Source organism: Phalaenopsis equestris, unplaced genomic scaffold (genome assembly GCF_001263595.1).
Source record: "Phalaenopsis equestris unplaced genomic scaffold, ASM126359v1 Scaffold198203, whole genome shotgun sequence".
Taxonomy (NCBI): domain Eukaryota; kingdom Viridiplantae; phylum Streptophyta; class Magnoliopsida; order Asparagales; family Orchidaceae; genus Phalaenopsis; species Phalaenopsis equestris.
In genome coordinates, this window is record NW_018218136.1 from 96968 (window position 1) to 111417 (window position 14450).

Sequence of the window (14450 nt, forward strand, 5' to 3'; positions counted from 1 at the left end):
AGACTAGAACAAGAAATATTAACTAATTTTGCAAATGAAATTTTGGAAACTTTCCCTGATGAACAATTATATAATATTGATGCAGTAAATATACCATGGTACGCTGATATAGTAAATTATATTGTGAGAGATATTCTACCACCAGATGCTAAGAATAAACAATTAAAGAAATTTATTTATGATTCAAAATTTTATTTTTGGGATGACCCATATTTATATAAATAGTGTAAATATCTAATTATTAGAAGGTGTCTGCCTTATGAAGAAACTCAACAAATAATTCAAAGATGTCATGATTCTGAATTTGGAGGACATTTTGGAACAAATAGAACTACACATAAAATTTTGCAAGCTGGATTTTATTGGCCTACTCTTTTTACAGATATTAATAAATATATTAAAAAATGTGATCGATGTCAGCGAGTAGGAAATATTTCTAGAAGAAAAGAAACGCCTCTAAATTACACATTGGAAGTTAAAATTTTTTATGTGTGGGGATTAGATTTTATGAGATCATTTATGCCTTCATTTGGATATTTATATATATTACTTGTTGTTGATTATATATCAAAATGGATTGAAGTTATTGTTGTTCCTAAATGTGATGCTTAGAGTGTTTCAAATTTTTTTAAGAAAAATATTTTTACAAGATATGAAATGCTAAGAGTAATTATTACGGATGAAGGATCCCATTTTAAGAATAAGAGAATCGAGAAATTGATTAAAAAATATGATATTATGCATAGATTCTTTACTGACGAGCGGTCTAGCTGAGAAATCAAGTCGTGAAATAAAACGGATTTTAGAAAAAAGCTGTAAATCTCTATAAATTGGATTGGTCTGCTAGATTAGATATTGCACTATGAACATACATAACTGCTTATAAGACTCCTGGAATGTCCCCATATAGACTTAATTTTGGAAAAACATGTCACTTACCAGTAGAATTGGAGCATAAAACATTTTAGGCTATTAAGGAATTTAATTTTAATCTAAAAGATGCTGGTGATAAAATATTATTGCAACTCAATGAATTTGAGGAGATTAGAAATGAAGCATATGATAATGCAAAAATCTATAAGGAGAAAATGAAAATATGGCATGATCGAAAGATTATAAACCTGGACAAGAATTTCTATTATATAATACTAGATTGAGATCATTTCCAGGAAAATTGAAATCTAGATGGTTAAGACCATTCAAAGTGATTAAAGTCTATCATTATAGAACTGTTGTTATTAAGGTAGAAAGACATTTAAAGTTAATGGGCATCAATTGAAGCATTTTTATGAAGGGCGGCATGCCATAGTTTAAAGAAATTTGATGTTGAGTCATCCTGATTAAACAATGATACGTCAGACTGACGACGTTAAACCAAGCGCTTTGTGGGAGGCAACCCATATATATCTATTTATTTATATATCTAAAAATCTTAATATTTTGTGTAATAAGTGTTTTATATATTAGGAAATAATAATATTTTTGAATCCTACACAATTTAATATATCATAAATTAAGTCAAATATTGGTATTAAAAGAAAATTTGGAATTTAATTGAACAAAAAAAAGAAGCGACGCAACATTGGCCTCTGGCGTCGATAACGCCAGAAAGGGGGTTGATAGGGTAACGCCAGAAAGGGTGTTGATAGTGCACTTCTACACAAGCCATGGCGCCGACAGTGCCATCGAGAGTGCCGACAGCATCTGAAGTAGTTCTTGTGGTTCAGGATGAATTTGACAGACTTTGGTGAGATTGCACTTCGAAATAACCGCCTAGAGGTGCTTTTAAAGGCCTGAAAACTGCCTTGAATGACAAAAAACTTTCAAATTTCGAAATCCATGGCTTTCAATTCCAGAAATACTTCAAGGTATGAAGTTTTCAATAGAAGAAAGTTTATTAATTTTGACGTGCAGAGATTATACGACAAAGTCATCACGAAGAAGAGACTTATCAAGGAGAGAAGCTTTGTCAATCATGGATTGAGTAATCCAAGTTCATGGATTGAGAAAATCCTAGTACAGAGACGCTGGGAAGTTCTGTGCTACACTACCACTGTAGTTATTGTACTAGTGGTAAAGGAAATCTATGTAGTGGTAAAGGAATTCTATGCTAACTTGCATGGAATTACCCAAGGAGTTGTCTTCATTCGAGGTAAGGCTATACCATTTACTTTGCCTCGAATTAATGATTTTTATATGATAGAAAATGTATCAATCTGTCATTATACAAATTTTATCCAAATGAGAGATATGATGCAAGATGTATACCAAATTTTGACGGATGAAAATGATAATTGGGAAATCAGAGATTAGGGATACGTTAGTTTCTCCGTTTCACTCCTTAATCCAATATGTAAACAATGGCATTTCTTCATCTTTACAAAATTACTCCCTACCATGAAGATTAGTGGAGTTACAAAAGAAAGTGTAATTTTAAATTATTGCATTCAAATGGAAAAAGCCCATTTATGTGGGATCAATTATTTTCAAACTATTATGGGTATTATTATGAATGGGCCTATATATGGATTGGGACATCCTTCTACAATTTTCTTACTTTGCAGTCAATCTCAAGTGTCATATGAAAGTTGGGAGAAAGTATTACTACTCTGGGAGCCCATGATTTCTATTGATGAAAACTATATTGGGAATGGAAATGAAGCATTGGATATTATCTTGTATCATTCATCACATGCTTCAACACCCTTAATGCCCTATACAGTTGGAACTTTAATAACTTTGGAGAAGAAAATGAAGAAAATTGAAAGAGAACTTCAGAGTATTATGAATGCAATAGGAAATCTTAACTACCTTTTTGATCACTTAGATTGGAGGATGAAGGAGAACTTTGATCATGCTGGAACAATTAAAGCAGGTTTGGTGCAGTTGTTTAAGAAAAATGGATGGATCAATGAAAATTAGACTGATCAATTCCCGTACCGATCCTTCTACAATTAGTACGTCCATTACCAGTCTATGGGAGATATTAGAGGAGGAGAAAGTACTGATGATGAAGCAGAGTAACTGAAGAAGTTGGACTCTTTTCTATTTTAAATTAATTATGTTTTTAATGTGATTATGTTGGCTTTACTTTGCTCTTATAACTTTAATTGTGTGTATAGTTTTTTGTCAGCGTTCTAGTGTTGTGGCTTGATTTTGACGTTGAATTATAATTTATTTTGCTTTATGTATGTGTGAGTGTGATTAGAAATGTGTATTTGAAAAAAATGGATTTTCATATATAAAAGTTAGTTTAGTGTTGTTTGTGAAGATGTTTGTTTGTGAATTATTGTTAGATAAAAAATTGTGTTTAAAAAAAATTTAAGAAGACTAATTAGAGTTGGAGTGAATTGAAAGAAAATTGTAATTGCGAAAATTAAAAAAATATGAAATTTTTAGCACTAGCGCAGACGACGCTAGCATGGGCGCCGACAACACCCTCGGTTGGCATCCTCGACTCGAAAGTGCCCAGACCCCTTAAAATTTTGCGATTTGCATAGCAGAAACACCATTTTTAACCCTTTGGTTACCTTCAACCTCTGGTTTGTGCACCTAATGCTTAGTAGTGCTTGAATTTGAGGCTATTTGAAGGCAAAAGTAGATCAGATTTCATCTTCTCTCGGTAGAAGCTACATTTTGAACTCAAAATTTTTATTTTCACCAAGGATTTATCTTACATTTTCGAGATCTATAATTTTTAAATGTTTGGGAAGATTTTGAGAAAATCCTTTGGTGAAGAACTCTTACTTAGTAGATTTAAGATTATAACGTTCCACATTACGATTGTCAGAATTTTGGGAATTTATTTGGATTTTCAAATTTTTCTTAGATTACCATGGCACCGAGAAAGAGCAAAGGAAAGAGGAAAGAGGATTTTAATGATCAAAAGTTTGTCAACTACATGGATAACATTTGTTTTAATAGTCTGCTCGCAATTAAGAAATTAATTCTGGATCGAACATTTAAAAATCCTGGTGGAGAAGTCAAAAGATTAATCGTTGCTCGGCAGTGGGAGAATTTTTGTTACTCTACTGTTGAGGCTATTAATGGTATAGTGATGGATTTCTATACCGACTTTAAGGAAACTTCTGAGGACTACGTATTTGTTTAAGAAAAATTGGTGGAATTTACTCCAAGAATAATTAGTGAATTTTATCAGTTGTATGACGTATATAGTTGTTAGTACAAATCATTTTTTGCTACAAATGAGGCCTTATATGAAGTTATTTCTTTTCTAACTAGTGAGAAAGGGGCTTTAAAAGTAAAGAATGAAGTTAAAGTCAAAATTCCTTTTTCTATGTCCTTTTATGATAAATGTAGTATCTAAGGCCTGCACTACTTTATATCTGCTAGAATGATACCAAAAAATCATCATAGTGAGGTTACAAAGGATAGAGCCATCCTGAACTTCTGTATCTACCAGATGAGAAGGATTGATGTAGGCTCTATTGTTTATAGAAACACTCGTTTTATTGCTTTGGGTGAGAGTACTGGCGGATTGAGTACTGGTGGATTAGCCACCCTGCCCTGATCTTTGCACTTTGTGAACAAGCAGGAGTTGATTTTGGAATGAATGAGGAGAGGATTGAACCTCCAAAACCTGTTGGGCCTACAAATATTAAAACTTATGAATCTCATGTTGGATGGAGATCTAGAAGTAGGAGTAGGGATATCCCTTCTACTTCTAGTATCCCTACTCTTCAGGGACTTATGGAGCAACTGATGATCCAACGGGGAGATATCTTGAGGTTGGAAAACATAATAGAAAATATGGAGGTTAAAAATGCACATAATAATGATTTGATAAGGCAGAAGTTTGAGTATGATGCTGCTCATCATGATGCGATGGTTAGGTACATGAGGGGTGACCACACAGTTCAATTTCTTAGTCACCCTTTCTTTACCTCGTATCAGTAGCAAGACTTTGATGTAGAAGCTAAATTCTTCATGAGGAGTTATTTTACATTTTTCTTAAGTTATGCTATTGTATTTAGTGAACTAAAATATAGAAATCTAGAAGTTAAATTCTTTGCCATGAGTTATAGTTTTATGTAGTAAAGGAGCTACTTGAGGACAAGTAACATTTAAGTTTGGGGGATTTTGATGCACAAAAAATAAATGCATTTTTAGACATATATTTTATTCGCATAAAGGGAGGTATTTTTTATGTTTTATTGAAGGTTGTTGATTTTTAGAACTTAAAGCAAAAATGATGAAATTTGTAGTCAAAATGACATTTTTAAAAGAAATACTCAGCGCCGACGGCGCCAGGATGGACGCCGATGGCGCAGACCTACAAAACAGAGGCCAGAATTTCCTCAGTGCTGACAACACTAGGAGCAGCGCCGATAATATCATTTGACAGAGAACAATGAATTAATTCATGGGTCATTGGCGCCAACGGCGCCAATGTCGGTGCAAGACCGATTTCTAGAAGATTCAATGAATTTGGATGCTTTTTGAAGAGTTTTTGAATGCACATATTGGAAAACTGACATTAGGGTATATTGGAAAACTGACATTGAATGCACATATTGGAAAACTGACATTAGGGTCTATTTAGAGCAAACATTGATCAGAAAAATCTCTCTTCTACCCCCAACCACTTAGAGTCCATTAGTCATTTATTTCTTTAGAGTTTTGAGTTTTGTGGTGAGTTTAAGTGTGAATTCTTTTCTAAGAGTTGTTAGAGAGGGAGAGAAGTGAGAGATTTATTCTTCATTAATTCTTCTAAGAGACAATCAAGAGTATTATAAAGAGAGAAAGAGTCTAAGAGATGCTACAAGGGATTTGCTTTTAAAAAGAGTTTCAAATAAGTGTTGTTTATTTATTATTATTGTATGAAATTTCTTTTATATATGAAATTTGTGTTTTTTTTGTATCTTTCACATGAAGTTTGAGTAGTTTCCTTATCTTTCTCCTTACTCTGAGATTTAGTGAAATGAAGAGATAATTTGGATGTGCCAATTTTAAAATATAAAATAAATTGTAAAGGTTTTTCAACTCCATTCTTAAATTACTTTTCGATCTGGCCAATTCAAATGTTAAAATATGTTGTGAAACATATGATCAGGGAAATGAAGTATGAGTTCTACAATGAGAGTTGTAATCACATTTAATTCTATCGAGGAGTATTTCGTTCATGGAATTAAGTGCAAATAAATAGAGAACTATACATTGTTGGGCGTAGAATTATCTCATCTCATCTCATTTTACCATTTTTGTAGAATTATCTCATCTCATTGTTGGGCAAAAAAATTATCTCATCTCATTTTATCATTTATCTCATCTCATTTTACCAAGAAGCCATTGTAGTGGGAAAGATGATTTTTCATATTAGGTAACTTCATCACATAAACATAGTTTGGTAGTTACTGTTTAAACTTTGCATTTCAGTTTTGCTAGTAGTTAATAATCTAGTTATGATAGTACATCAAATATTTGAAATTAGTGACAGTAATTTTAGTTTATTGCTTTAAATTTCCTAGTTAATTTATTATGTCAGATGTAAACCTTCCTCGTGAGATCGATATTTGAGGCTTAAACAGAAAATCTTATATTACTTGATAACGATACATATACTTGCATATAATATTTGGGGCTTAAATAGAAAATCCTGTATCACTTGATAACGATACATATACTTGCGTAGAATCCCTACATAAATTGCTTAAATTTCTTATTCATAAAATAACACATCAAGTTTTTGGCACCGTTGCAAAGCGAAGTCAACTTTATATATTTTTCTCAACTATATCATTAGGGATCACACGACTTAAGAAAGGAACAAATCACTCCATTAATCTTATGGGTCATCAAAGATGAGCTATAAAGAAACCTGGAAAGAAGAATGGAAAGGGCAAGTAAAGACCACTAAAGATTAATGTGTCATCTCCCACAATTCACAAAGAGAAACTTAAAGAAATTAAATATCATTTTTGTAGAAAGCGTGGACACTCTTAAAATAAGTGTCAAAGGCGCAAAGACTGGTTCGAAAAGAAATGTAAACCTTTGTGTTTCTGTATGTTTCAAATTAAATTTGGTAGAAGTTTCTTATAGTAACTGGTGGATTGATTCTAGTTGTACCACTCATATTTCTAATACGATGCAGGGGTTCCTTACAACCCAAATGATAAACCCAAATGAAAAGTTTGTCTTCATGAGAAACCGAGTCAAAGCACAAGTTGAAGATATTGGAACCTATCGGTTGATTTTAGATACTGAACATCTTTTAGACCTTTTTCAAACACTTTATGTCCCTTCTATTTCTGGTAATTTAATTTCTTCTAAACTTTATTCTATTGGATACTTCTTTAAATTTGGAAATGGTTGTTTCATCTTCCTTAAACACAATCATTTCAAAGGTTCTGGTACTCTTTTTAATGGCCTATATAAGTGATCCTGACTGTTTATATATAACAATATAATAATGTCTTTGATTATAATTTTCAATTATATTTCCTTACTTTGCAATAGTACCAAAAACTTGATCAAAGAGAAAATAAGAATTTAAATTTTTAATTTATATATATATTGAGATATTACGCAAGTATATGTATCGTTATCAAGTAATACAATTCTTTTTGATTGAGACCCTAATATCGAACCCATGAGAATTTCACAATATGCACTATTAAACAACAAACTTTCTATTTTAAAAAGACTATCACTTAAACTATAGATATTTTTACAGTAATTAAAATTCAAATCTTTTTGATTTTTTTGATATTTTGACAAAATAATAAAAACTTTTAAGGATAACTTGAGTTTATGTAAAAGAAAAGCACTTAATATGGAATATCTTTCTCCTTATCATGAATCATTAATAAGTATAGGATTTTTGTTGTAGAAATATGCAAATTGTGTTTGTGCCAAATAGGAGTAATATTATTCTTTACCCTTACTAGAGATGCTATAAAGAACAATGGCTAATTTAAAGTTTGAATAATTCTGAAGACCGGATAGGCAGGGAAGATACCCTCCACTTGGGGGCTAACATCTCGTATCAAAACCTAAAACAATAAACCAAGTTAGGGGCTTTAACTTGTCACTTTAATGTCCTCTAACTCTACACCCTTCAAAGATTATTTCTCTATTTATTTTCACTTAATCATATGAATTACATTCTCATTTATTCAACCTCATGTGATTCTTTCTAATTGTTGACTGAGACAATATCAGTCGGGTTCTTACATGTTCTCACAATAAATTTTAACATCTAGATAGGCAAAATCAAGAAGTAAATGAAGTACATGAAATTAAATCATCACAACTTCTTCCTACATTAAAGACTAATACTCTCCACCACTTCCATCCAACACTTTACTTATCATTTTAAGGAGAAAGATAAAGAAAACTAATCAGAATCCATGGAGAAAATAAAACCACACTTTAGTTTAAAAGTAGAAATCATTGTCAAACCAGCAAGAAGTCTCAATTAAAACCAAAAGTAGTTTAAAAACAAAGATAAAAACTTATCTCAAATTCTCCACCAAACTCTTGAAGTTCATTTGAATCTCTTCTCTTTTACAACACCCCAATAAAACTAAAAACAAAAAGGAACAAAAAGGATAAAGTAAATTTGTGGTGCCTGAAAATCTCTCCAAAAGATCATATAAAGTCTCCCCCCTTTCATACACTTCTCAGAACTCCTCCTTTTCAAGCACACTTCTAAAGTCTCAACTTTCTTCTTTTAAAATTTCCAAGAGGTTTCTTGGTAACTCATCAAAATGTGTTCAAATTCGATGTATTCTCCAAGGGATGTCTCTTTTCACAAGTCTTTTAATCATATTTTTGTTTTTAGTGGTCATAACCACCCTCTTTAGCAATAGGTGCCTCAAATGTCCTTTCAAAATTTGGAAAAATGAATTAAACCGTCAAATAACTGTCTCTGGTTCTTAAGCGTGAGGCATCTTAAGCGCGAGGCCTCTGGTGCTTAGGCGCGGCCTTCTATGTTTTACTGGCGCTTAAGCACCGGATCAGACACTTAGGCGCCAAAACTCTTTTGCACCATTTTTACATTTTTGCTCCAAATTTGATCCCTTTTCACTCATTTTAGCATTTTTTACCTTTTTACTTGTATCTGAAAGAAAAACACACAAATACCTTCCATTAAAGCGTAATATCTCAAAATTAGGTACAAAAAATGTGTCTAAAAATATTATATATTTTAGGTGTATCATTAAGCTAAAACTTGATAACCTTTTCGCTGAGACACTGATGACTTTGCATCATAATATTGGTACTAAACGAGGTTTTATGAATGAAAGTTCAATTTATTTGTGACATAAATGTCATATATCCAAAGAAATAATTGAAAGATTAATAAATAATAAAATCATTAATGAAATGAATTTTACTGATCTTGGCATCTGTGTGAATTGTATTAAAGGAAAGCACACAAATCACACACTTAAGAAAGCTTCCACAAGAAGCACACAACTCCTTGAAATTATTAACACTAATATTTATGGACCTTTTGATGTTCTATCTTTTGGTGGAAAGAAATATTTTATTACTTTTATTGATGATTTTTCACGTTATGAGTATGTCTACTTATTGCATCAAAAAACTTAAGCTATAGATGACTTAAAGGTGTTTATAACTGAGGTTGAGAGACAATTTGACAGTAAAGTGAAAATTATTAGGTCTGATAGAGACGATGAATATTATGGAAGTTATAATGAATCTGAAAAATGTCGAGGTCCATTTGTTAAATTCCTTCAAACTAATGACATATGTGCTTAATACACTATGCCACAAACACTACAACAAAATGGTGTTGCAGAAAGGCGAAACCGTACTCTAATGGAAATGTTAGGAGTATGATAAGTAGTTCTTCTTTAACCTCATCATTATGGATGCAGCCTTAAAGACTGCTGCATATTTGTTAAACAAGATTCCTAGTAATGCAGTTCTAGAGAATCCTTTTGAATTGTGGATAGGACGAAAACCTAGTTTAGGAGACATCTATGTTTGGGGTTGTCCGATAAAAATAAAGATATATAATCCACATGAAAAGAAACTGGAATCAAGAACAATCAGTGGTTTCTTCATTGGTTATCCAGAAAAATCTAAAGAGTATAAATTTTATTGTCCTAACCATAGTACATGAATTATTGAAGCTGGAAATGCCAAGTTCATTGAAAATGTTGAAGTTGGTGGAGTTTGGAACCACCTTAAGTGGAGATCCAAGAAATTAGGGTTCAAATTTCTTTACCCAAAATTTCTTCTCAAGTTGTTATTCCTACAGTTGTTGAACAATTTGACAACTTACAGAAACAACAAATAAATGATCAAACACCCCACAATGAAACTGTCACTAATGAACCTGCATTAGATGAACCACATGAAGTAGCACCTAGAAAGTCTCAACGACAAAAATGGTCTGCTATTTCTGATGATTATGTGGTTTATCGACACAAATCTGAATTTGACTTGGGAGTCAATGAAGATCCAGTTTCATTTTCATAAGCCATAAGAAGTGCAAATTCTTCTAAATTGTTATATGCAACGAAAGATGAGTTGAAATCGATGGATCACAACAAAGTCTGGGATGTCGTTGAATTGCCTGAAGGTTATAAAAGAGTCGAGTGAAAATGGGTCTTTAAGACTAAGTGTGACTCGAATGACAATATTGAACGATATAAAGCCACTTTTTGCTAAAGGTTTCACTCAAAAAGATGAAATTGACTACAAATAAACTTTTTCTTTGGTCTCTAAGAAGGATTCATTTAGAATTATCATGACACTAGAAGCTCATTATGATTTAGAGTTACACCAAATGAATGTGAAAACTGCCTTTCTGAATGAGAATTTAGATGAAGAGGTATACATGAGTCAGCCTGAAAGATTTTTAGTTGAAGGAAAGGAACACATGGTGTGTAACTTAAGAAATCAATATACAGACTTAATTAAGCTTCCCGGCAATGGTATCTTAAGTTCAATGATACCATCATGCTCTTTGGATTTAAAGAAAACACTGTTGATCGGTGTATATGTCTAAAGTTCAGTGGGAGCAAAATCATATTTCTCATTCTGTATGTTGATGACATCTTGCTGGCTACTAATGATCTTGGCTTATTACATGAAACTAAGAATTTCCTCTCTAAGAACTTTGAAATGAAAGATATGAGTGGGGCATCCTATGTGATTGGAATTGAAATATTTAATTGAAATATTTCGTGGGAATTGAAATATTTCGTGATAGATCACAAGGATTGTTAGGGTCGTCTCATAAAATATATGTCGAAAGAGTTCTTAAGAGATTCAATATGGAAGGATGCTTAACAAGTGTTGCTCCATGACAAAAAGAAGATAAATTCAGCCTTATGCAGTGTCCAAAGAATGATTTGGAACATAAATAAATGAAAGAAATTCTTTATGCATCTATTGTTGCAAGCTTAATGTATGCTTAGACTTGTACCAGACCAGACATTAGGTTTGTTGTCGGGATGCTGGGTAGGTATCAAAGTAATGTAGGAATAAATCATTGGACAACTACAAAGAAAGTTTTAAGGTATCCACAAGGAAGAAAGGACCACATGCTCACTTATAGAAGATCTAAAGATCTTGAAGTGATATGATATGTAGATTCAGATTTTGCTGGATGTGTTGATACCATAAAATCAACATTTTGTTATCTGTTCCTTTTGGTTGAAGGACCAATCTGCAAAGCAGACTATCACAACTGCTTCCACTATGAAAGCTTAATTTGTGGCTTACTTTGAAGCTACAACTCAGGGTTTATGGTTACAGAATTTTATTTTAGGACTTGAAATTGTCGACAGTATTGTCAAGCCTCTTAAAATTTATTGTCATAACTCCGCAACAGTATTCTTTTCCAAAAAACAACAAGTATTCCAAAAGTGCTAAACACATGGAATCAAAATACTTTACCGTTAAGGAAGAAGTTCAAAAACATAGGGTGTCAATTGAGCATATTAGCTCCAATCTCATTATTACAGATCCTTTGATGAAAGGGTTGCTACCAAAGACATTTAACGAACAAATCGTGAGAATGGACATTACCAAAACCCTTTATTAGTTTTATGTTCTTTGTATTTTAACAATTTAAACTCAATTTTTCTTGTTTCTGATATTTATAAATCTTATTTTTATCGTTAGTGTGCACTTTATGTTGCTTGATGTTCAACAAGATTTGTCTTTTAGTAGACATTATGCGACCATGATGTTAATTCTCATTATGCTAAGTATGTAATTGATATTGTGATACATGGAAGAGATTGTGTCGATAAATTGATGCATAACCGCCATGATTCATATTGATTTCATACTTGTTAAATAATCTATGATTTAACCAATATATAGAAGAATTTATGTTACACTTTGTGCTGTATGTTATGAACTATTAAATTAAGTGAGCTAAGTGAGAGAATGTAAAATTTTTATTTGTGGCTCACATTTATTTTAATAACTTATGATAACTTCTAATATTTATTTTTGTGACTCATGATAACTTAAGTCATTTATTTTTTTAACTCATAACTTATGTTACAACTTATGATAACTTATGGTATTTATTTTTGTAACTTATGATAACTTAAATTATTTTTTTTTTAACTCATAACTTATGTCACAACTTATGATAACTTATGATATTTATTTTTGGAACTCATGTTAACTTAAGTTATTTATTTCTTAACTCATACTTATGTCATAACTTATGATAACTTATGATATTTATTTTTATAACTCATGTAATCCCTAAAATGAATAGGAGTTTCTAAGTTATGTCATTGACTTTATTAATAAAAATTAACTAATTTATTAAATTATCTTAAATCCTATTGGTTAGTAACCCTCTTGATGGATGGTGGTTAAATAGCACTTTAAATAGAACATAATTAGAGAATGAGTCATCTCTCTTCCTAATACACCTCATACATTTTTCTCCATCAGCAAGTACAAAAAGTTTCATGGGATTAAAGAGAGAAACTCCATCTCTTCAAGATCAAATTTCTTCAATATCAAATTTTATAATCATGAATACATGCATGTGTTACTTTATTAGATATGTAAAAATCATAAATTTGGCTATTATGTATTTTTAGAATTTGTGTCATAAATGTTAAACATGAATTTCTAACAAAAGACTCGCTCAGATTGGGTGAGGGTTGAGGATTGCGTGACATCAATGTAAGTAGGTGTTCGGTCTTCGTGCTTTGTGGAAGAGGAGCGACAAACTCATTGAAAGGAAAAACATGCCAATACAAGTAACACTCGAATAATACCATAATAATTTTCGAAAAACATATCAATAACATCGCAATAACATCGGGTTGCCACAAGTATCACTCCAATACTACCACAACAATACTCAAGTAATACATCAATAATACCGCGGGTTACCTTAAGATATTTATTATCTGAGATCTGATCTGTATGTAAAATAAATATTTGAAAACTTTATTATACATAATCATAAATTTATATATGATAAATTATGATTAATTAAAACAATTTAAATAACAAAATCATAATATTTTAAATAATTAAGTTCCATTAATTATAATATATAACAAATTATTACTAATAATATATTATATTAGTTTATTATTTATATTTACATACATACCACCCAATGTTTTTCGTCTGACTTGGCCCTTCACTCCGATGTTTTGGTGAATAACATGTTATCTGAGACAGCTGTGTTATTTGGGTGTTTTTGGTGGCGATAATATCGCGATAACACAATTGCCGTAAATAACATGCTGTTCTTTAAAACATCGAGCTTAAACATTGAATGGTATGTACTAATATATTTATTTGTATAAGTAATGGACTAATAGTAATATATTATTATAATTAGTTATATATTATATTTTATAGGTTTTCATTTTTTAACGTAAGATAATTTTGCCATTTAAATTTGTTTAATTAATCATATTTCATAATTTACTATTTATCTATTTTTTGAAGGAGTTGACGGGATTAAAAAATCTGGATGCGCTTTCAGAAATGTATTTTTTTTTTAGGTTATTTTGCGTGGTCTCGGAAAGGATCGCGGCACGAGGAAACGCGGAGGGAACGGTGAAGGAGAGGACGGTGTGAAAGCGGCGGCGGAGACAAGAGCTTCTGCTACTTGGTCGCCCGCATACAGAGAAGGACGGCGAGGGCTTCGACGGGCTTGATAGCCTGTGAGGCACGGAGGAACGTGTGTGAGGCAGGAAAAAGTGGAAAGTTTCGAAGGTATCCGTATGCCGCGATTCTGCTGTTGCTTTTCCCCCGGTTTGCTTTGGGTTTTGAGTTGTGAACAGTAGTGGAGAAGGAGACGGGAATGAGAGCAGTGTGCGTGAGTGCTTTGAACAGAAGTGGACGAAGTGGAGACGAGAGCGTATTTCTGAAGGCTTCGGTGGTTTCGAATAGGGAGAAGAGCGGCGGTTTCGAATAGGGAGAAGAGAGACGGTTTCGAACAGGGAGAAGAGCGG